Source organism: Accipiter gentilis, chromosome W (genome assembly GCF_929443795.1).
Source record: "Accipiter gentilis chromosome W, bAccGen1.1, whole genome shotgun sequence".
NCBI lineage: Eukaryota > Metazoa > Chordata > Aves > Accipitriformes > Accipitridae > Astur > Astur gentilis.
Window position 1 is genome coordinate 11,331,236 of NC_064918.1, and position 22,248 is coordinate 11,353,483.

A 22,248-nucleotide genomic window follows, 5' to 3' on the forward strand; every position below is an offset into this window, starting at 1 on the left:
AGATAAAGCTGCCAAAGAGGCTGCAGAAACAGGCATCATGGCATTATTACCAGAAAAAGAAATAACTTTACCAGAAATACCACCTAAATATGATAGTAAAGATGTTAAATTAATAAAAGCCTTACAGGCACAGGAACAAACAGATGGGTGGGCTGTTACACCCACAGGACAAATAGTGATCCCACCCTCATTAATGAGAGAAATTGCTAAACGAGAACATAATAAAGTACATTGGGGAACTGAAAATTTAGTAAAACATCTTCAAAAGATAGTTATAAGCCGAGCAATGACAGAAATTATCTGATCCATCATGGGAAAATGTGAAATTTGTTGTAAAAATAACCCAAATACTAGCAATAAATTGATTTTGGGGGTTACAAAAGGAGGAAATTCCCCAGGAGACTATTGGCAAATTGATTTTACAGAACTACCTAGAAAAAGGGGATATAGATACATCCTTGTTCTAGTTGATACTTTTACTGGATGGCCAGAAGCTTTTCCCTGTCACACCAATAAAGCCAGAGAAGTAACTAAGATCTTGTTAAAAGAAATTATCCCGAGGTTCGGTGTTCCTTTAGGAATGTCCTCAGAGAGAGGACCACATTTTGTTGCTGAAGTTATAAAACAATTGAGTAAAAACTCAGCCATAACATGGGATCTCCATACTCCTTATAGGCCACAGTCAAGTGGAAAGGTAGAAAGAATAAACTATACACTTAAATTGCAGATTGGAAAAATATGTCAGGAAACATCAATGACTTGGATGCAAGCACTACCTTTAGCGCTGTTAAGAATCAGAATACAACCTCGTGGTAAAAACAGTTTGAGCCCTTACGAGTTACTTTATGGAAGGCCTTACCAGGCCCCACATATACCAGGAACAATCCACATTAAAGGGGAAATGGACTTGAATAATTACTTAATGTCCTTGGGAAAGACTTTACAGGAATTGCAGAAGTACGTGATAACAAGCAGGCCCTTAGAACTAGATACACCAGCCCATCCATTTCAACCTGGAGACTGGGTCTACATCAAGTTGTGGAATTCAGAGCCACTGACTGAGAAGTGGAAGGGACCATTCCAGGTACTCCTGACTACTTATACAGCTGTCAAGGTCCAAGGGAAAGGCCCATGGATTCATTATTCCAGGATTAAAAGGGCTCCAACCTCATGGACAGTTGAACAAAAGTCTCCCCTTAAGCTGAAATTGAAAAAGTTATGACTGATTTTCATCTTTTGTCTGTAACAATTATGGTAGCAATGAGTCAAGTGTGCCAGATATCATCTTGGGATCTGAACCTCCACTTAATCTTAACACAAAATATAACTCGAATACTCTGCAAAAGTGATTGTTGGATTTGTACCCAAATGCCAACCTCCGGACAAAGCCGAGTCCTACCCTTGATAGGAGTGCCACTGCCAATAAATGTATCATTATTTAACAATCCACAAAATGGTAAGGGACATCCAGACAATGCATGGTGGCCAAGCCTTTCTGGAAAAAGACAAGAAGGAAAGTTACAAGTTACCATGATAAAAGATAATCTAAATTCCACTGTATGCTTATATGGGCCAGGTAATGACTCTCCAAGCTTCTACACCCTTAAGTCTGGAGATGATGGGTGTGAGATTACACTGCTAAACGAAATGACAAAACTTTTGCAGGATGTTTCCAAGGGTGTAACAGGACCGGATCATATTGGAGGCCCGCACTAAGTCATATAGATACATCAAATCACTTTGGCCTCCAAGTCCCAGAAGGAAGCAGTTGGTATTGGTTATGCGGAACACATGCTCGAAAAGTACTACCTCCCAATTGGCAAGGAGCATGCACATTAGGAGCCGTAGTCCCCAATATAACAATAATTGACAAGCTACATGAACAGAGCGGATGGGTAAAAACTTTTCTCAAATGAACCAAGAGGGTTCATAACCCCCTTATAGATCATCCCACAGGATTCCACAGTTTTGCCAGATGGTTTATCCCTTGGCTTGGAGTTAGTGAATTGGAAAAGGCAATAGTAAATATATCAGCTGTAACAGAGGACATTGAAAACAGAACCACTGATGCCATACAGGCATTACAAATTGAAATATCTAGTTTGTCTCATGTGGTGATGCAAAATTGAATGGCTCTTGACTTACTACCGGCTTCACAAGGAGGTGTTTGTACAATTGTTAATACGAGCTGCTGTACATATGTAGATCAAAGTGGCAGAATTTCTACTGATCTAGCAGAGATTTGGAAACAAACAAAAATCTTACATCAAGTTACGAAGGACAATACGTCCTGGGGATTTGAGGAGTTATGGCACAAACTTACCTCATGGCTACCTAATTGGACTTGGTTGAAAAATCTATTCATTATTGCAATAATTGTAATCTGTGTATGCATCTTAGCCTGTGTAATGATTCAATGCTGTAGCTGTTGTAGTCGAATGTACATGAAAATTAAGTTTGGGTATTGAGGCTTTGGATTTGTAGGTCCAAAGTCTCAATAAAAGGGGGGGGTTGATGCCTTGAATAAAGGCATAAGAAGGAAAAATTTTACTGTATCGCTATAGTGACAAACTTTTGCTTGCTTCAATAACTTTGAAATTTTGGTATGTACTAATCAGATAAGAAAAACCTTGAGTATGCGCTAAAGGCGCCAACAGACAGGAGGCCTTGGGCCTGATGTGCCTTGGGCCCTGATGATAAGCTTTGAGTTCTGCTGAGTTTTTGTAATTAAAACTTGCCAAGACCAGCTAACTAGGAAAAAGAGATGACCCACACTGCGCATGACCAAAGGGTGGGCACTATGTAAATGATAATATGAATATGCATATGTAGGGTTCAGTTATATGGAACTTAGTTATTGGGCCTGAAAATAGCTCATGGTCACAAGACTGTTCCAGGTGCCTTTAGAAGGCCTTGAACAGAATAAATAAGAAGATAGAAGAAGATAGATCCCAATTAGGAAAACACAGGTGCACATTCCACGATAAAGGGAACTTGGCACAAACAACCTCAATTCAGGGGCTTATCTTGACCAATTGGACTGAGACAAGTCTTGTATGCTTTAATTAACACAACCAATTATGTCTTGTGTTTGCGCGCGTGGACAGTACCAATGTAACCAATCACCGCTTATGCTTGTGCGTGTGGACACCAAGTGCTTGCATGTAGTAGCCAATCAAAGTCTCTCAACAACTTAGAGAATTGTATAAAAATGATTAGCTAAGCTCAATAAACTGGCGACTTTAATCATCACATTGGTGTTCCGTCGTCCGGGCCCCGCACGGATTAATCCCTAAACCCTACATGCATATGACTAGAACAATATAAATTTTACTTGCTGTAGGTAACGGTGTGCACGATAGGTGGAGCGATCCCCCGTGCACCCAGCGCTGCAATAAAGAATGCCTGCTTTCTAAAACTCCAAAATCGAGTCTTAGAGAGTTTCTTTGACCGGCTTTTTTGGTAACAATACAATGTATTTTAATTCCATCTTTCTGGAACACAACTCTGTCCTGTGCATAATGCTGCCAGCCCACAACTCTATGCACTGACCAAAACGAAGAAAGAAGATTCAGCTCAAGCATATTTGCAATTAAAAAGACTGTTTCTCTACTGTTCAGCCCTTTCCCCACCGTACATTTTAGAACAATGTGTACTGTACTTTTTGTAGTGTTATGAGACTCCTGCATTATATGGCAAAAGGAGGCCAGCTAATGGCACGAGCAGCAGCCTATGGTCTGCAATCCCTTGGTTAAATATTAAATTCTTTGTAATGTCAACAGTTTCTTATGCTCACATAACCCAGGATAAGACTAATTGTGGCCAAAAAACTGATGAACCCTGAAAACTAAGCAAATTGAGGAGGCTGAGGATGTTTGCGACAACACAAAAGCATGCTTGACATATAAGAGACGAAATGTTCTCTTCAGGTGAGCCAGCATGCAGAACACAAGTCTCCAGCTACCAGCTCAGCTACATTGAAGTTTACACTACACCCTGTGGCAAACTCACTGCCACAAGCTCCAATCGAGCACCTAATTCAGAAGTCTGCTGGGATTACAGCATTCGTCAAAACACGTACTTTGTGCAGCAGCAGCTGAAAAGTTTTATTACACAGATGTATTTAGTATTTCTTAGAAGTAGTATTATCGGCGCCTAACAAAGTTATTTATGCTCACTGTACACTACACTTGCAAATCTTTCACTGAGGCTCTGGCATTTTCCTAGCACTGAATGAACGGTCGTGAACCATTTGCAAGCATCGGCCTCACAAGAGTATTTCCTCCATCTGCAGTGAAATGCCTGTGCTTTTCAGCTCCTGTTCCTATGATAAAAATCATTCTCCAATCACCAAAGAGACAATATATTTAACAACTAACTACCTGCTCCTATGGCCAGTTGATAGGTGAGGAGAACAGGAAAATATACTCCAGCATCCTCATAAAACTCAACATCAACAAATCAGAAATAACAAAACCTTATTATTGTTTTGATATGATGTACTGAAGTTAAAGAAATTAAAACAAGTTCTCATGCTGCTTCCTGATAAAGGAAACACTCCCACTAAAATACATTTTTTTCCTTTTAAGTGTTGCTGTTGTTTCAAATAAAAACTAAGACTTCCAATATTGTACAGAAAATGTTTGCCTTCATCCACTTTCCAGCAATTTGTATGTATTCTATTTCTCCCCTTGTGATAGTTTCTGTAGTTAAACTTTATTTTCTTTAACCAGGAGAATATGATCACAATTTTAAGAGGAAAACCCAGAGCCATCTACAGTACCTCAACACTTGTCTGGTCCTTCATTGTCTATGCCCTGAATATCCCTTTAACAAAATACAACCTCCTATTTTCACTGCAACTAGTTTCCACTCTAGTTAAGAGCATGCTGACAACCTACTATACTTGCTCAATACTAACTACTAAAGATAAATACCAGACAGGACTATTAGATCACAAAAATCTAATCCTTCTCAGCTTAACATTTCACTCACCTGCTCCTAACTTGTATCTGACTAGAGAACACCACATTTAAACAAAAATATTCTTCAGAAAAACACCTGGTCTTTATCTGCAGACAGCAAATACATCAACTTCCTTGGTTGTTTTAATCAGTAGTCATGCTGCTAGAATTGTTTATTATACATTTAAATGCACAGCTCCATTTTCCAGCCACAGGTTCATATTATGCCTTTTTCTGCTAGACTAAAACCAGAGCCCATCATACGCTAATAACGTAACCTTTTCAGATTCAGTAAACTAAAAATCTCACTCTCAAGCACCAATTCTATCAGTAAATAATTTTCAGCTATTTTCCACAACTTCTGTCTTGTAAAAGCAATGAATAATTGGACGCGGTACTTCAGAATCAAGTTCAGGAGAGTCTACATACATAAATCAAGAATGATTAAGAGACAGGGAAGAGTGCGCCTACAGGCAAAAAGACTACAATAAGCTTTTTTTTTACCACAGCATCAGCCCTTTAGGAGATCATGCTGAGCTGTTCTTTTTTCATCATCCACTACAATCCTGAAAATTTTTCAGTTGCTGCTTTCCAGAAAAAAGCCCCTTGTTCTGGAGGTGCGCCTTTATTCCTATAAAACAAATGGGCACTTGGCTATATTAAAGCATTTGTCATTTGAACAGGTTAAGTCTAGCAGAGGTCCAAATTTCTCTGCATGACTAGCTTACTTTTAATTGCTATTCCAATAATTTTTGGATTTCCCACACATTTTATTCACCAGTGATTATATTTTTACTTCCAAATCATTGATAAAGACACTAGATGGCATCTGGCCTGGGACTGGATTCCTTTATAGCCCTCCTAGAAATGCTCACACTCAATAAGGGTCCTCCTGCAAAAGATTTATTGGCTGAAATTTGCAAGGCAGATTTTAATCCACTTAATGTGTTTTGTGACAGCATGTAATTATTTTTAGAACAAAAGATGTAGATCAAATCTCTTACAAGGACATACTCTATCTTCACAGTTAACTTGTAATTTACTTAAAGACCAAGATCAGGTTTATTTGAAGTGGACCTATTTTCCATAAAACTACACTGAATGGCACGAGCTGTATTCTTACACTTCTATTTTTTTTTTAAATCAGATGATAAATCAATTTTTCCTTTATTTTTTCCCCCCAGAGATGTTTTGGGCTAATTTGTCTGCAGCTCACTATTTCATTCACTCTTTCTGAACATCAGCACATGAACGACTTTCTTCTAGGTTACAGGGATTTTTCCAGCACTCTAAAATTAATAAAAATTAACAACAGGCTAGAGAGTTCATCTGCTGCTCTTTCAAGATTCATGTGCAAATTACTCAGGTTTAATAATTAATTAAAAAAAAAATTATATCCCTAGTCAGCATTGCTCAACACCCCTCCCGTACTACAAATGCTGTATTGTACCAGCATCAAACAGGGGTGAGAACAAGGCCATAAATTTTCACTATCCTTAGCCCTTAGTCCACCTCTAGCATATACTGCAGAAATAGAGGACAGGTTTAAAAAAGATGCCAGCTTTTGATGGCAGTAACTGATACAGAAAACCTAGGAATTTTAGAGTTTCTTTTAATTTTTTCAAAAGACACAGCCCTCTCATTAGGTAAGGACAGATTTTTCATATCTGGTATATGACACATTCACACATTTCTAGGGATAACACTGACACGGCACCCTACAGGAGGAGGCAAAAGGGATGACTTCCGAGACAACTTGAAACAATGGATGTTCCTATAAAATATGAAAAACTTCTTAAAAGCTAAGTTTTCCTTTCCATATTTCTTGCTATCTAGTTTGTTTTCTGAACTGCTCAAGCTTTAATACAATAACTGAAAACTAAAAATCACAAATGCGATTTTCACCCATGTGATGATCACGAATGCCAAATATTTTGCAGACATGAAGACATCTCTTGCTTGATAAAGAATGAGAACCAAAATTGTTGTAGTACTTTAGACAACACATCATGATGAAACAACAGGAATGAAGCAATTAAGTGCTAACTTCAGCATACTACTAGCTCCTTTTTTAATATTATGAACATGAAGTGGACTAAGTGGAACAATTATGCAGATTTCAAACAAAAAGCAACAAATGAGGAGTCTAAAGTTGATAGTAAGCTTCAGCACTGAATTATATAAAAGTCTTGTGATAATAGGGCTTTAAATACCTACACAATAGTAGGGGGAAGTATGCAGTTAACACCCATCAGCATTGAGCAGTGAAGAACTATAATTCACAAATACTTAATTTGGGATAATACTTAAAATTTTATTATCTATGTATTGTCCACCCACCAAAATAAATTAATATTTCTTGATTAAATTTTATTTTAAAAATAAGCTTATCTAAATATATATATATATTTAAACAGGAATTACATCAAGAAACACAGTAAGAAATATCATTGCGTGCCTACAGCAAAGTATCACTTCGAACAGTTTTTGAAGACAACACAGAAACTCTGAAAAAGGTAAATAATCAATCGGTATATCCAACAAGGTACACTTACATCTTCATTCCAGTCTTCTGCTGTCCATTCTTCTATTGAGTTTTTCCACGCTCCTATTGTAATTTGGGGAAGGAAAGAAAACAGTTACAAGCTAAAAGCACAATGTTGTATTTCAACCCTTCTGCTTTATAAGCAATCCTGTTTTCATTATGAAAACAAAGCAAGGAGATGGTGGTTGGGAACATGGGAAGCTCTAGAAAATTGGTCTGCAGATTTAAGATTTTGGGAGGGTTTTTTTTCCCCCTTTAATTTCTGATTTCAGGCATTTCTTAGCCACTATGGTACCAGACATAATTTGCACGAATGCATGTCTGCAACCAGTGATTAATCCCAAACACTGGAAGAACTTCCTCCTACGTCCCCAATGACAACAAGAGGTTACTCAACCCTCCCACGGGATCTCCCAGTTTCATGCACAAATTTATACAGAGCCTGAACAAAACACAACCATGACACCTGCTCCATAATCCTACTTTCAACATACTCAGATTCAAGACCTAAGGTATGCCTCTGGAGGCTCCTTTCCAACCTGTTAACTCTCTCCTCAGGGCAAAACAACCCCAATCCCTTCCCCTGATAGAGCAATTTTATTTTAAAACATAAATAATTCATATAACGGCAGCAGAAGAGTCAATAAGCTTCCACTGTAGCTGCAAAACACTTCTTCCCATAACTTGTGGCAGAGTTTATTTGGCAAACACTGGAGCACAGCATGCGGCAATGGGAAAACTATGGGAAACAATCCTACAGATGCAAAAACCTGATCCCTTCCATAGGAAACAGCAGGCACAGACATGCAAGAGCAATAAAAGGGCTGAAGGCCTTGCCCACCAGTGTAAGCAGAGGGAAGGTTATCCCAGCAACAACCAGAGCTTTCATTTAAACTACATAACCCCCAGTGAAGAAAATACCAGCAGTAAAGTTCCTGCTACCATCACCTTTGATCAAGTACAGAAGCAAAAGAACTACTGCTTTAATCATCTCCTTTTACTTAACCAGGAACCCTCTGAAACACATTCATCCAGAAACAAGCCCCCTGAAGACAGCATCAAATCCAGTTTGTACTAATGTCATCACTACATTAGTGCATTCTTTTGTACACCTTTACAAAGCAGCGTCTTGGGCAGAGGAGGGTCAAATGGTACTAATCCAGTGAGGCAAACAGGCCTACCACAAAGATATACACACAGTGGGGAGAAGGGAGGGAGTTTACACCTTGGAATCCAAAATTATTTGGCAGGTCCTGAGCAAGGTAACATCTGCTCTGTGTTGGCTCTGTGGAGCAATACAGAGTTGCCTGAAACATCTTGTGCTCACATTTTACCAAACGGCCCCCAACCAGGAGGTTTCTACATGCTGCAAAATATCGAGGCACTTGAAAAATAACTAATAATCATATCCGAGCACAGCAAAATTACTACAATGCCTCAAATTTCTAGACTAATCCACACATTTCCACAGAAATTTTAGAAAAGAGGAAAAGCCCAACAAGCAGCAGTTTTTAGAGAAACAGTTGATTTTCTTTCCCTCCCCCTGACCAGCACAGGATCCCTTCCTCTGATATTTCTTTTTTAAAGAAATACATCCTGGTATTTGCCCTGCTTATATTTGTCTCCCATCAGTCAGAGCAAGGCCTGCCTCTGTAGAAGACAAACCTCAAGTTGGTGTCAGAACTCTAACAGTGGAGCTTGGAGTCTGCTAAAACAAACACAAAAAGAGCTCAGACAAATCAAGCCCAACTCTTGAGTATCCCCCACCACCTTTGGGAGACCAAACCTGTTTGGAATAATACTTGGGACATTTTCCTGACATTCAGTTTAAACGTTTACCTGTTGCTCCTACTTACGACCATGGTTCTGTGAGTTTACTCTTTTTAAATACTGGACACAACCCTTCGCCCTTTTATTAGTTTACCCAAGCTAAGTTTATTATTGTTGCTTATTAACACTCTACCTTCCCAACTCAATCCTTCCAGCCTCAGTTATTTCACTGCTCTTCTCTGCACTAAATCCAGTGTGCTAACACCTTCCTCCTATTGATGGGATTTTAAGTCTGATCTTGCCACAAGTGTATCAATTTCCTTTTAGTCCAAAATCCACCTTGGCATTATTGCAACTCCATATATCCTCTTCCCAACCTTTACCCCCAAGCCTTGCAAAGCATCACAATTTAAGAGTTCTCTGTTTTCCACAGAAATTATGCTTTGTGTTTTCAAGGATCCTTGTCATAGCAACTTCAACCTAGATGGCTGTCTGTGACTCTTTCCTGTTTCCCTTTGTAACAAGTTTAGTTTTAGAAAGTTATAAAGCCAATAAAAAGTATACTATATGTTTTCAGCAAGTCTTCAGCTATTTTCCTCCAATTCCTCACTTCCTGTCACACGGTTTGATTTTTTTTTTTTCCTTTTTTGAATAATCAGCCATAGATATTAGCCCCCAAATAATTTTATTTTGGTCTATTCCAAACTTATGTACTAATCCTTTCCTTCTGGATTACACTCACATTCTAGAATGACCTGAAGGTTTCCTTAAAATGTTCCTTCTGACTTTTACAGCAGTTCTAAAAAACCAACAACTTCCTTGTAACTTCCAAGCTACACAATTCCCTTCTTCCCCCTTGACAGTTACACTAGAATTTATTTTTTCTTTCTTGTCGTTCTTCAGTTTCAGAGTCATTTAAGGCTGCTCATAACCAAGATAATAATGAATGAAGTTTTTCTGTGAAATTTATGAAACTCTATCAAAGTAGAGGTATTGGAAAATTACCAGAATACAATACCATTTTTATAACCTACTTTGAGAAGTGACCACCTCCAACATAATTTATAAGAACTGCTGTGATTTGATGTTCAGGATCTCCCACTGACTTGCACATTACAAAAAAAGGTAAGAGACCGAACACTCAGCTTGCCTGTAAGAAAATATCATGCTGTTCAAGTTTATTCCATTTTGTATGAGGATTGGTCATTTTGTTTCCTCCCACCTGTCCCTTCGCTTTGCCTTTCAGTTGTACATTACTTCGATAAAATTTAGGATGCAGGAAAACCGATGCTGAATTATTTGGAATACAATTACATTTAAATGTTATGAACCATTAAAGATTCACCCTTTACTCTCTTTTTTATTTCAACCAACAACACTAAATTTTACCTCCACAGAACCAGCTAGCTATTCTATAGGATTACACAATGGTGCACCTAGAAACACTTTTCATTCAGGCTACTTCAATTCCTCTGGCATCTGCAACAATTCAGGACAAAAGGTTCTAGAGCGCTTTCAGAGCACATATGGGGGCAACTACATTTTGGAAACAAGTAGTGTATTTCTTTTTAATTGAAAATGTTGATGTTGATCCTTTCTCAGCACTGGCTTAAAGAGGAAATGCTTAGTACTCAGAACTCCACAGAGAGTCTACCTCTGGTCCAGTCTCCTCATGCCTTTCTTGTATGTCTTTTTTCTTTAGTTAGTTAACCTTATTGCTTCTGCAATACTTGTGACAACATACCCTGCCCTCTGCTACCATATAGCGAACAACAGTATCAGTATTCCTAGGGGAATTTTCAAGTCATTAGGTGTCCTTCTAACTCATTATCTGATAAACTTATTTGAAAAACTAACATCAGTGAAAATAAAAAGTGCATTTCTGTTTGCGCTATAGCACCAAGTCATTTCAAAAGCAATTCCTTGGAAAGATGACATAATTTGGCAAAAGAGCTCCCTTTCAATAACCATTAATATACTCAGTGCCACTCTCCCACACTGGACTAGAAGGCACTCAAGAGTGACAAAACAGCTGCCTAATAAGCCCTCCTAAACTCTGAGCCTGTTATTGTCTTCTCTGGTTAAGTGGAAAATGGCTTGTATAAAGTTTAGAAAGCTGCATCTCAAGAGACTCACAGCAGAGCTCAACGGAGCACACCCTGGCCTCCAGCATCAGTCTTTTCCTTCCACCCTTGACACAGGGGTTGATGAAAAATCTGAGTAGGCTTCAGCAATGAAGAGATCAGAAAAGTTACCCTTTGCTGGGGTTAAAAAAAAATAAAAATCTCTCCTAAGTGTGGACAATAACATACATGAATTTCTCCATCCTGACACAGCGTTTCCTTTGTATTCATCTCCTGTCACAGACTATGGGAAGCAGCAAAGTATCCTGTTTTCCCCAATCACAGACAAGCAGGTCACATTCTTCATTTCTGAATCACCACAAGACCACTGTTAAGCAGTTCCTTTCCAAACTATGTCTGTCTCTTGTCTTTAGCCAGGAGTATGTACTTCAAACTTGAAACTTCATACAGAAACACACAGCTGCCTCTATCTTCAGACAGGCAGACTGCTCTTTTGGCTTCCATTCAAGTGCCCACTCATGCTTTAGTTAATTCTTCTCTTCAAAGGTGGCAGATCTTGGAACTCTCCTCCATCCCAGAAACTCACATCCTTACATTCTTGCATTGTACAAGTGGGGCTGCCAAAGCCATCCCAGTGTCACTGAGTGGATTCATGTTTGTAAACAGTTTTTCTTTTCTTTTTCTTCTTCTACTTAGATATTCACACCCTACTGCCCAATGCCTGTGGACCAATCACTTTTAGTAGGACTTGCACTCCTTAACTACATTAGGTGAGCTCTTAAGCAGTACTTAAGATATCTAAACAGTTCTTCACAAAGAAGGTTCTTCCAATAACACTTCAAATCCCTTTGTCTCTCAAGGGATTGTTAGTACCAAAACAAAAAAATTGAAAATTGCCTTCCTTTCATTCTAACCAGAGTGTCACTCAGGCTACAGCATGTGCTCTGCACATTAGTAGCAGTTAAGCTATAAAAATGAACTAATATCTGTGTCATGTGAGATGTATTCACTTTTTCAGAAGTTAATTGAACACTAACAAAATGGTTATTTTAACTGCAATTTGCTACAGGTCTTCATTCCAGTCCTTCCACTTCTTGAAGCATCTTACCAGTTCCATCATCTGCATCATTCTGACCAGTCTCCCAATTCTCTGATTTTGTCCCAAAGCCATCAGTGGCAGAAGACTCTGTATAGTCTGCAGGGTTAAATGTCCTAGAGTTTTAAAAGTTAAGAAATGGAAGAGAACACATGGATCATTCAATGAACACAAGCGTCATCATTTCTAGCTGAAGTTGTATTAGATTTAACATCTCTATTTCCATGTAATTTATCTTGATAGTTTTGGTTTCAAAAGAAATTTTTCCTCTATGAGCAAACACAGATAAAAAAGGGAGAAAAGAAGTGGAGAAAAAAGTGAGAAAACTGAAAAAAAAAATTACTGTAGAGAAACTGAACCAAAACAACAATTTCTGAAAAAGCAGTTAACAGCATACCTACTCCTCCCCATCTTATAAAGCATTAGTTTATATCCACAATGATAAGCCCCTCTCAGATGATAGTTTCTCAGCAGGTGGCTGACTGATGAGAAACCAGTATCATATCCTTTCAGAGCACCAGACCTGCACAGGACAGGAGTCGGAACATCAGTAAGATTATTTCAGAATGCACTCCTGACACCAATGCCAAAACACACAGATGCAGCTAAAAGGTGAAAAAGGATTATTGAAGAAAAACCTCTTTTCAGTTTATCATCTAGAAGTATGAACAAGAAGGATTATTAGATAAGTAGTATGAGCCTTCTGTTCATCGTGACATCACTGATATTACATGAAATGTCATTAAAGGCAAACACTGAGTGAAAGTAGTAGAGGCTACACTTCTCTGAAGTAAGTTATTCCAACAAAACTGAGAACAAACTTTAGAGCTGCTGATTAACTTCTTTTGATTCTGTTTTAGGGTCAATGTATGTCCAAACAGCTAAAGCATCAAACCTCAAAAACAGGAGAAAGCTTATAATCGCTAGTCTTTCTGGTTTTATATAGAACTTGGACGTTCTACATTGCACTGAAACAGATCTTTTTTTAAATAGACCTAGGACTATCTGCACCACACAGAACTTTCAGCCTCCTAGGCACTATGTGGCTGCTACTGATAGATACAAATGGGTTCTCCAAGTTTGAGATATTAACACTGAGTGAACTTACATTAGGTTTGTATAGGTCTGTCTAGTTAGAAATACTGGTTTAAGACAAAAATAATCCATTAATCATGTAACAGATCTGTGAATTTTTGCATCTATATTGGTTTATCAAACATACAGCAATATTAATACATACAGTGGCAATATTAATATTGTCAAATAATATTGCCACTGAGTTTGATCCTTGCCAAAATCTGTGCTCTGCATGTTTCTTACCCCATGCCTTGAGCTGAAAACCTCCCCGCTCTGCTCCCTCTGCCACGTCCAAACCCTAGGAGAGAAAACACCATTTAACAGCAACAGCATAGGAGCTGCCAATCGCTAGTCTGTCACATTAAAAAATACTATGGTTGAAGAAGAAAACTACTGTAGTTAAAGTTAAGCATCATTTACTTCCCAAATTTCCTCACAGGAGAATTTGTTTCCTTAACACACGCAAGTAAGCCACAGTTCATCTAAGACTACACGTTTCAGTAGGACTTGCAATTCTTTGCTATCTTTTCTGTATCTAGTAAAGTAGCTCCAAATGCCAAGAAAAGGACTTACCTAAAGACCCATCCCACATGAGACTGCTATTGCCAAATCATTAGACATTTTTCAAAATTTTGTCTTTAAATTTCTCACTCTTGCCTAAGATGCTCTAGAATCCCAGCCTCCCTGCGTACCCTGATCTCTCAAGAAATTCCCCGTCACTTCTTGTCTGTGAGGAGAAAGTTTAAATACTCCATTTGTTTCCTTCTCTGACTCAGCCCACCTGTCTACCCCTACCCTCCTGTGCTTTTGCCAACCTGCAACCACACATTTCTTCTGCTTCCCTCTTAATCATAGTTACTGACATGAAAATTACCCAATTCAAATTACTCAAACTTCCTTGTTATCACCCACAAGGATATTCATTTCTATTTTAACAACAACAACAAATATTTGTTGCCTCCAATTTTGGTTACCAGCCTCAGTTTACAAGCTTCTCGATACAGTGAATGGCTTTATTTTTGCGTGTTGCATAGTGCCAACAAGGCATGAAAATTTTTGTATTACTTAACCATCCATAAAGCACACATCTACATAAACTGTTAGAAACTATTTCTTACATGTGGCATATTTCTACATAGGTTTTGGATTTTTTCCTTTTTTAGGACCTCAATATCTGAGGCTTTTCCAGTTTGTTGGCTTTTTTGAGGAAGACTATGAATATTATTTTGTATTACAAGAATAGGAGGACGTCGAGAGCTGCAGACTGAGAACAAAGCAATGTTTATTTTAATGACAAAATTATGTGGTAATTATAAGTCACCAAGCAACTACAAGTTTACCAGAGCACGAAAGTTATAATCCTAAGTCACCAATACACTGGTTGTCCAAACATCAGAATTACCCATGATAGGCTGTTCGAATTTGGATCAAAATTACCCCTTATTTTCAGGGGACCACCTAAACTGAATAAGAACAGTAGCTCCAGGACATGGTAAAACCAGTTTAGGAAGTTCCTATTTTAAGGACTTTCCTTTCCTTCCCCTCACCACTCGTTCTTCCCCTTGTCTTTTAAAACTTGTACAGTGAACTAGGGCATTTCTGGACGTCTAAAATGTCTACCACCTACATTTTTAAGGACTTCTTATAAGCATCAAAACAGCAGGACAGCTTTACCCACACTTGATGAAAGAGTTTACCCACATCCTATACAAGATGACAACTGCTAGCTACAGAGGAACCATAGAAACCTGCAGAGGAAGGATTCCCATCCAGCAACACAGAAGAACTGAAATCTGACACTAGGCCAGGCCATCTATCTCTACATTTTCCCATCTTTGCTCTCTTTTCACAATTGGTTGGAGAGAGGACAGACAGAGGTTAGGAAAGAGGTAACAACAGCTGCAACCCGGCAATCGCCATCCCTTTTCACCGAGCCCATACGTGGAGCTGTGCTCTTTGCTCTGCCGTAAACAACAGTGCCCCAGACCCTGCTGTACCCAACTGATTGTAACTCGGCCTCTGAACCTCCTTGCTCAGCCTACCGATTCTACTGCTCTTCGCTCCTTAACCCACCTAAAATCCCCAATCTGGGAAGCTGATCCATGGCATAATGGGGTCGCAGCTCTCAGATGCACAGAAGTCAGTGCACTCTGGATTATCTTTCTGGCCAGTAAATAATTTTTTTTAAGAGTAGAACCAACTAAACAAGTTTACTTGGGGACACTGTAGGGGCCATCTATGTAATAAATTTCCTTCCTACAGCTATCAATACAGCATTAAACACCATTTACTAATGATGCACTGTCCTGGTTTCATCTGGGACAGAGTTAATTGTCTTCCTAGTAGCTGGTACGGTGCTATGTTTTGAGTTCAGTATGAGAAGAATGTTGATAACACTGATGTTTTCAGTTGTTGCTAAGTAGTGTTTAGACTAAAGTCAAGGATTTTTCAGCTTCTCATGCCCAGCCAGCGAGAAAGCTGGAGGGGCACAAGAAGTTGGCACAGGACACAGCCAGGGCAGCTGACCCAAAGTGGCCAACGGAGTATTCCATACCATGTGACGTCACATCTAGTATAGGAACTGGGGGGAGTGGGGGTGGGGGAATCGCCGCTCAGGGACTAACTGGGTGTCGGTCGGCGGGTGGTGAGCAATTGGACTGTGCATCATTTGTACATTCCAATCCTTTTATTACTACTGTTGTCATTTTATTAGTGTTATCATTATCATTATTAGGTTCTTCTTTTCTCTTCTATTAAACCGTTCTTATCTCAACCCACGAGTTTTGCTTCTTTTCCCGATTCTCTCCCCCATCCCACTGGGTGGGGGGGGCAGTGAGTGAGCGGCCGCGTGGTGCTTAGTTGCTGTCTGGGGTTAAACCACGACACATATTTAAGGGAAACCTGCAGTGGAAAGGGGAGTGGAATGCGAGAGAAACACCTATGCAGACACCAAGGTCAGTGAAGAAGAAGGAGGTGCGCCAGAGGAGGCGATTCCCCTGCAGCCCATGATGAGACAGCAAGCAGGCTGTCCCCCTGCAGCCCATGGAGGTGAACAGTGGAGCAGATGCCCACCTGCAGCCCGTGGAGGACCCCACGCCGGAGCAGGTGGGTGCCCCTGAAGATGGCTGCGACTCCATGGGAAAGCCCGCGCTGGAGCAGCCTGTGACTGAAGGACTGCAGCCCGCAGAAAGGACCCACGCTGGAGCAGTTTGTGAAGAACTGCAGCCTGTGGGAAGGACCCAACGCTGGAGCAGGGGAAGAGTGAGGAGTTCTCCCCCTGAGGAGGAAGGAGCGGCAGAGACAATGTGTGATGAACTGACTGCAACCCCCATTCCCCATCGCCCTGTGCTGCTGGGGGAGAGGAGGTAGAGAAAATTGGGAGTGGAATTGTGCCTGGGAAGAAGGGAGGGGTGGGGGGAAGGTGTTTTAAGATTTGGTTTTACTTCTCATTATCCTTGTTTTGATTTGATTGGTAGTAAATTAAATTGATTTTGTTTTTTCCCCAAGTTGAGTCTGGTTTTTGCCCGTGACAATAATTGGTGAGTGATCCTTCCCTGTCCTTATCTTGACCCACAAGCTTTTCATTATATTTTATCCTCCCCATACCATGGGGGGGGGGGGGGAGGGGAGGGAGGAGCGAGCAAGTGGCCTTGTGGTCCTTTGTTGCTGGCTGGGCTTAAACCATGACAGCTTCACACCGCAATTCAGAGCAGGGACCCAAATTCTGAGCATGCAATCCCATAGTAGCTTAAACCTGTTTAAATCAGAACTACTAAAACCGAGGTCTTTCTCACCAGTGATCACAAGCTCTACTCTCTTTCCTGCACTGATGGTTTTGCACGTACCAGTGAGCGAGCACAAAACCACCATCAGAAAACAAAATTATTAGTTCGCTGTTGGATCAGCTCTCCGAACCAGTTCCCTGCTTGCTAAATGCCAGGAAAACAGTCACCTTTACACCTGGATAAGCCACCAAAAACCCCTGTTGTCCCCAGCTACCATGATGCCTGCCCCCTTTTTTCTTTTTTCGCTTGGTTAATTTTAAACTTAGATCAATCCTCTGACAAAGTTAAAATGCGCCAGGAGACAGACAGGACCAATTCCTCCCAGCAGTAATGCCAGTTTGTGCTTGTAACATAAAAAGTATAGCTTTAACACTACTCTAAAAAGATATGTATATATGGTTTAGATCACAACAGTCAATGTTTACAAAATTGTTTTTTTTCCCTGTGGTAATTCACAATCAGCAATTCTTCTATCAACATTTTTATCTACCCACAAAAAGAGAACAAGTGACTTGGCAGTAGCTCATTAAATCTAGTGAGTCTAAAGGAATAGACTTTCTTACAATCAATCAGCATATTGAGCACAAAAGCAAATGACAGACATCAGGCAAAGAACAAAATTACTGCCCTGCCTCATATAAACCCTCATAACATTTCTTCACATTCCTTTACACTTGGATCTACAAACAGCCGTCTAAAGTATCAAGGCAGCATTGCTTACTCATTTCTGTTCCAGGAAACCAGGACCAGGGAACTATGTTTAAAGTTGATTCGGATCAACATTCCTGCTACTACCCCTATCCAACGTAATTTTAAATTATGAACTATTTAAAATGTCTTTGTTTCCTTTAACATTGTAACTCTGTTCAACTGTGTACTGTTGGGGGGGGGGGGGGGGGGGTGTCCTGCTCTCCAGCACATCTCCCTCAGTTGACTAGGTTCACATTAGCCATCACTTATTCAATTTACATTTTTCTTTTCTGGAATGAATTCTAGAGAAGTCAACACTTATACTCAGGCAGGCGGCGAGATTTTCTGTTTCCACTAAAACCCATTGGGAGTTCAAAACACTCATAATCACACAATCAAGTCTTCACTCTGGTACCGTCCACGCATGGAAAGAATCATTCATCTCATTCACAATGTTTCTTCCCCCAAAACAAACACACACTACATGGGAGCATGAGAAGTGTGCAGTACCACAACTCGGATGGGCCTAGCCCATTAACTTAATATCCTATTCTGTAGAAAATCCAATTTGCTGAGCTTGCAGACCTAAATCCTTGCACTGCAACATAGGTGCTTTATTTCAAAACTCAGATTTTCACGCTGCCAGGTTTAAATTAGATGAAGACACTTTAAGGTTAAGAAAGAGGCCTAAGAACAGCTGAAAGGAAAAGGAAATGCAGACTGGAAGGACAGGCAACACCCTAAGATTTGTGCTTATCTCCAACTACACAGTAACTGAACAGTCCTGGTCTCTGCTCTGGAAATGCAGAGCCAGCCATCTTCCCAGCAGACGCTGAGGTGACGGAGGCTTAAACATTATGAAGAGATAAGGAGGCTAAGTATAGAAAGTTTGTATTCTAGGTATTCCATACTACCAAAACAAACACTGAAGCTATATTTAATGATTCAAAGCACTTTTGTCTTATTAGTCATCATAAAGCTAGAAGCATTGGATCAGTTTTATATACTGCATGTACTCTATAACCATTTTTAGAAACACATGCAGAAAACTTTCAACTCTAAATTTATGTTTGAAAGAAAATAAATAACTTATGTTAAAGCTAAATTCTGGTTAATCTCAAAAAAAAAAAAAAAAAAATTTTTACATGACACACACAGCTTCCTAACCAATGCAGAATCAACTACAGCAAAACTAAACAGACTTCAGATTGTGACCTCCAGAAAGTCTGCTCTACATTCATGTTTTAGAAAAACCAACATCCTTACTAGTTCTGGCAAAGGAAATCCAAAATATATTCTGTGCCAACTGTGCTAAGCTTTTAAAACAAGAAAATGTTTAGACATGCAATTCTGGCTCATTTTTTTCAAGGATAGCATACTTATCTAAAAAAATGTTTAAAAAAAAAAGAAGAACAAGAATACAAGCTGGACTATAGTCAGATATTTACAAAAAGGGTAAGCTGCTTTGCTTTCTTATACAGCCAGCAGAAAAAACAAAAGTTTGAAAGGCTCCTTGTCATGCTGGTTAAGTCTAAAATTAAAACATAATGTTTTTCCATTTAATTTTTATTTCTGTTTTGCTGGAAAAAAAAAAAAATCCCTGTCAGCATCCATATTTATGGCATGCTCACATTACTCTGGAAAGACGAAGAGGAAGGGAATCACAGAACAGAAGTAAAAGCAACAAATCCATTTTCACTTTGCAAACCAGGAGAATTGCTACACATGAATCTGTAACAACTTCTATGCTGAATCAAGTCCAAAAGTTCATCTACCTGCTATCCCATTATCAGCTATGGTCAATTGGATATTGTACTGGTTTCAGCTGGGATAGAGCTAACTGTCTTCCTAGTAGCTGGTACGGTGCTATGTTTTGAGTTCAGTATGCGAAGAATGTTGATAACACTGATGTTTTCAGTTGTTGCTCAGTAGTGTTTAGACTATAGTCAAGGATTTTTCAGCTTCTCATGCCCAGCCAGTGAGAAAGCTGGAGGGGCACAAGAAGTTGGCACAGGACACAGCCAGGGCACCTGACCCAAACTGGCCAACGGGGTATTCCATACCATGTGACGTCCCATCTAGTATAGGAACTGGGAAGTGGGGGCAGGGAATCGCCGCTCGGGGTCTGGCTGGGTGTCGGTCGGCAGGTGGTGAGCAATTGCCCTGCGCATCATTTGTACATTCCAATCCTTTTATTACTATTGTTGTCATTCTATTAGTGCTATCATTATCATTATTAGTTTCTTCTTTTCTGTTCTATTAAACCGTTCTTATCTCAACCCAGGAGTTTTACTTTTTTTCCAATTTCCTCCCCCATCCCACTGGATGGGGGGGGGAGTGAGTGAGCGGCTGCGTGGTGCTTAGTTGCTGGCTGGGGTTAAACCACGACAGATATCTAGGGAAGAGTACAAGAACTGAAACCACAGTACAGTTTCTCTGGACACTCTCCTCGTCTTCAACCATTTGTGGCTCAGACTTCTTCAGCCAAAGATAATTTACATACATCAAAATCCTCAGTGGTTTTTCTTTTTCTTGCTGTGGTTCTTTTTTAGGATGGAATTGTCAAGTCTCTCTGTGTGTACGTTTTCAGCACCCACAGGATCTTATTGAAAGGAGTTCCTCAGGTTAACTACATGTATGAAGAACCACCTCTGTAAGTTCATTTTGAACCTGTAACCTACTGACTTAATCTCATATTCTCTCATTTGCATACTTTCTTGGAGTGATCAATTGATTTCCCCACAGAAACTTCTCCGCAGAAATTTTACAGATCTTTACCATACACCCACTCAGCCCTTTCTTTTGCAGGTGGAGAAGCCCTAGTCTGCTCGTTCCTCACGCCCCATAAATGCAGTCTTCCCAGTACCTTCAAAAGCCTTTTCTAGCTCTACCACATCCTTTTCAACATGGAGTGGAGGACAGTGGGAGAACCAGACCTGAAATGTTTATGGTCGTAATTTTGTAATTTTTGCTTTCTGTTAATCAGTCAATAACGTGTATCTACTTCAAATCCCTGATCTCCTGCATACCAGCAACCAGTGGTGTTTGTACACTGTATACCTACTGCCCTATAAAGTTGCAAGGAATGTCACACAGTCATTAATGGAAGATCTACTGCACAACGAAGCTGGTGCCTATGTTGGAGATATGCAAGAAACAAAACAAAGGATGCTACTTAACCCCTGTAAGGAGTTAGAGGCATGACCCTGAGAGAAGGGAGTACCCAGATAAGCACAAGGGAAACTCTACTACTGATAAAGTCAAACTTTGAGTGAACTATCCTAATTAACATAGTAAAAACCCCGCCCTCGGGTAGGGAAAGCCCCCTACCAACAGCAGCCCCTTCCTCACGGCGACACACGCACAATAAAAGAGGAGGACGCTGTGGCTTCAAGCGGAGACGAGGCTCGCGAGAACCAATAGGAGCAAGGGTGAGCGAAACTGTGAAAGTACTGATTGCTGTTGCGCGGGGTGTATAAATGTTCTCCGTGTGTTCACCGAGGGGTGCTAGCTGTGTGGAGTTACCACCTGGTACCCATCTCTGTGCAAACATGAAATAAACAAATATCTCGGCTCTGTGTGTTATCGGCTCTTCGCACACTGGGTGAAGAACCCCGTTTTGGGACAACACCTACAGCACCAAGGCTGAAATACTCAGTATCAGGGGTTTTCCCCCTCAGTAAACAGGACATTATCACCCCAGTGTCAATCCCATTTCTGCTATTTTCAGTGCATATCATTTCTTAAAATTAGGCTGTTCTACAGTGAAGCAGTAATAGGATGGCCCAGCAAATCTTCCCCTAGAAAGCAGCCAGTAAGATAATCCCAGCTTGAGAGAAGGTAGCTTAAAATAGAGAGACAGTGCATTGCTCAGATATTAGCTGACCCCTAATTTTGTAGCCAGTGCCTAGATTCCTACACACACACACACACTCTGCATGAAACATTTCTGAAAAAGGGTTCTGTGGTGATTACCAGCAACCTATTTACTTTCAGCTGAAGTACTTTATCCCACATTTGACTATCCTGTGTAACAGAAAAGAAAGACTACTGAATGAAATGGTGGGAAGCTTTTTTATTATCATTTCTACTAATATCCAAAGAAAGAAGGTCATGCATCACTGAAATACTGAAAGTGAATTACACAGCTTTATAAAACTCCCTGCAGATTTCAAGGGCTTGCATTATAAAATTAAATTAGTGTGATGGGTTGACCCTGGCTGAACGCCAGGTGCCC

At 40.0% G+C, this 22,248-nt stretch overlaps 5 protein-coding genes across 7 annotated transcripts in view; 3 read left to right on the forward strand and 2 right to left on the reverse strand.

Moving 5' to 3' along the window:
- The window catches only part of LOC126035259 (uncharacterized), a 393,856-nt gene that overhangs the window by 352,600 nt on the left and 19,008 nt on the right, over positions 1-22,248 (forward strand). The window lies entirely within an intron of this gene.
- The window catches only part of LOC126035242 (ubiquitin-associated protein 2-like), a 247,102-nt gene that overhangs the window by 213,273 nt on the left and 11,581 nt on the right, over positions 1-22,248 (reverse strand). The window lies entirely within an intron of this gene.
- The window catches only part of LOC126035365 (ribonuclease H-like), a 223,521-nt gene that overhangs the window by 182,547 nt on the left and 18,726 nt on the right, over positions 1-22,248 (forward strand). The gene's annotated exons all lie outside the window — the stretch shown is intronic.
- LOC126035317 (uncharacterized) overlaps positions 1-22,248 on the forward strand; it is a 271,995-nt gene that overhangs the window by 175,830 nt on the left and 73,917 nt on the right. The gene's annotated exons all lie outside the window — the stretch shown is intronic.
- LOC126035304 (DDB1- and CUL4-associated factor 12) overlaps positions 1-22,248 on the reverse strand; it is a 170,634-nt gene that overhangs the window by 30,208 nt on the left and 118,178 nt on the right. The gene's annotated exons all lie outside the window — the stretch shown is intronic.